Source organism: Arachis duranensis, chromosome 2 (assembly GCF_000817695.3).
Source record: "Arachis duranensis cultivar V14167 chromosome 2, aradu.V14167.gnm2.J7QH, whole genome shotgun sequence".
Classification (NCBI taxonomy): domain Eukaryota; kingdom Viridiplantae; phylum Streptophyta; class Magnoliopsida; order Fabales; family Fabaceae; genus Arachis; species Arachis duranensis.
Window position 1 is genome coordinate 12,931,975 of NC_029773.3, and position 2,665 is coordinate 12,934,639.

A 2,665-nucleotide genomic window follows, 5' to 3' on the forward strand; every position below is an offset into this window, starting at 1 on the left:
ACTAGTCATTTAAAATCGAGCGTCCAACGCACACGTTTATTATGCCGCACTCTTCCTCTTCTTCCTCAATCAAAACATAAACTGTCAAGATTTAAGCGACATACGAAACAAACTACGATTCTGAAGAGTAGAAGAACTCAAGAAAAAAGATACAAATCTCCATAAAAATCACCAGAAAAAACGAAGAAACATTATTCAATGTATTGTTTTACTGTTCTTCTAGGTTTTTTTTTTCTAGATTATCTCTGTCATGTGCCTCATCCTTAACCAGTAAAACATTAAAAGATTTCAAAAATAAATATACTATCTCCCCCATATTTTGGGTGTACTTCTTAAATCCTTTGGGTGTATTTCTATAATCTTTTGGGTGTATTTCTGTAACCGTTTGGGTGTATTTTTGTAACCATTTGAGTGTATTTCTGTAATCGTTTGAGTGTATTTTTGAAGTTTCATTATTTTCAAAACAATTTCAAAACTTGATTTTAGAAATCATGAAAATCGAAAAAAAAAAACGAAACAAGAAGCAGATCCAACAAATTTGGCAAGAAATTCCAAAAAAAAAACGAAATCTTTTGAAAAATGAAAGTTTTATATTTGCCCGTTAATTGATTTGAATTGATTTAAAAGGCCGTTAACGAGGCACATAACAGCGCGTTTAGTGAGTTTCATTTTCTTCAAGCTTGTAAAGCTTGTAAACGCAAAACACTTGTACGTAGAGATTAATCATATATTAAACTACGATCCAACTCACTTTTCTCTGTCGTACACATTTGACTCCACTCCACTACTCACTGCAATCCAAGGATGAAAGAAATTATGGTTACATTTAAAAACGATGATGATTTTAGAACTTTTGATTTTCTTAATAAAAAGATAAAGTATTAATAGTAATGAGATAGACGATGTTTCTTCTTTTGGCGAGGTATTTAATAGTATTTATGAACAATAATATTAGAAAAATAATGACTCAAAACTGTTTTATTTAAATTAATATTTATAATTTTATATAATACTCATAATTATATATCTATTATATTTAATATTATTTAATTATTTTAACAGTAATTAAGAAATATTAAATAAAGTAAGTAATAATTAAAAATATAAAACAAAATAACTATAAACTGATATTCTCTTATCTTTCAAATATTTTTATTTCATGAACACCTCCATTTAATGGAGTTACAAAGTTAACTAAAAAATGATTGTGCTGTTAAATTTTGCATATTTAAAAATATTTTGTGAAATATTTTATGTATATTTTTCTCATCCATTAATTTCCCATATCATAAATGAAATTAATTGTTGATTCTAGAAATGTAAATTAAAATTATTTCGTCTTTATACTTCCTGTTTGTTATTAGTACACAACACTACACACAACGTTTCAATCTCTTAATTTTTCCTCACTATTTTTATTTATTTAACAATTCACTTAAATTTATTTTGGAAGTACTGATTTATTTCTCAATATTTGGGTGTGATAGATATCTTATTTTTATTTCAAAATTTTTTCATCCTATTTATATATCTAATATTTTAATTTTGTCTTATTTTTTCTTCTAATCAAAATAAAATATTAAGAACGCACATAAAACAATTAACCTTAAGAATAAAAATATAAATAAAAAAATACGAAAATTTATTGATGATAAATACCAAAATTTTATGGTAATAAACGCATAAACGTTTTTAAGATAAATACAATTTTTTAAATAAAAAATAAGAAGAAAATACAGAAATTCGTTGAGGAAAAATACAGAAATTTTATGACGATAAATAAAAAATATTTTTGAAGATAAAACACAACTTTTTGAATAGAATTAAAGGAAGAAAATATAAAAATCTTTTGAATGTAACAAATAACTTTTTAAAGAAAAACAAAGTATACTTTTTCTATTACTCAACTAAACTTTCTGTCTTTTGCGAATAAAATTTTTATATTTTTCTTTTGTATTATTTATAAAAAAATTCCACAATTCAAAACAATTTATATGTGTTTTAACTTATATTTTTATATTTTTCAACTAAAATTTATGTTTTTAAATTAAATTTCTATGTGTTTTAACTTATATTTTTATATTTGGGAATTAGGTTTTATCATTTTCAAAATTAGGGTTAGTGTTAAGTTAGGGGTAGTTTAAGTAATTTTTAATAAAATTAGGAGATAATATCGTAATTAGAATCAAATTTTAATTCAATAAAATTACCTTTAAAGAAAAATATTATTTGATCATAAATTACAAATTAATTTCAAAGAAATGCTCTAATTCAGTAATTAGAGATAATATAATTAATTTTCTTTATTCATAAGAATTAAAGTATTAAATTCTAAAATCTCAATTATTTAAAGTAAATCATAAAATATTTATTATTTTCCCATTACTAAAATTTATAATTTAAATGTAGAAATTATCCAATAATTATGAAATTAGATAAAAATCTAAAATTTAATTACCAACACTTGATTTAACTAGTCTTAATAAAATAATTTCGGAAATTAAAATCCTTAATGAATAAATAACTAGAAATTGACTCGTAATAAAATTTTTCAAAAGTTCTGAGTTTTACAAGCGGAGGAGAGGCTAGGTCATCCAAAGAAGAATGAGGTTGCACTAGGGGCTGCGAGGACGCCAAATTTGAGCTTGGGTATTGCACAAGGGAA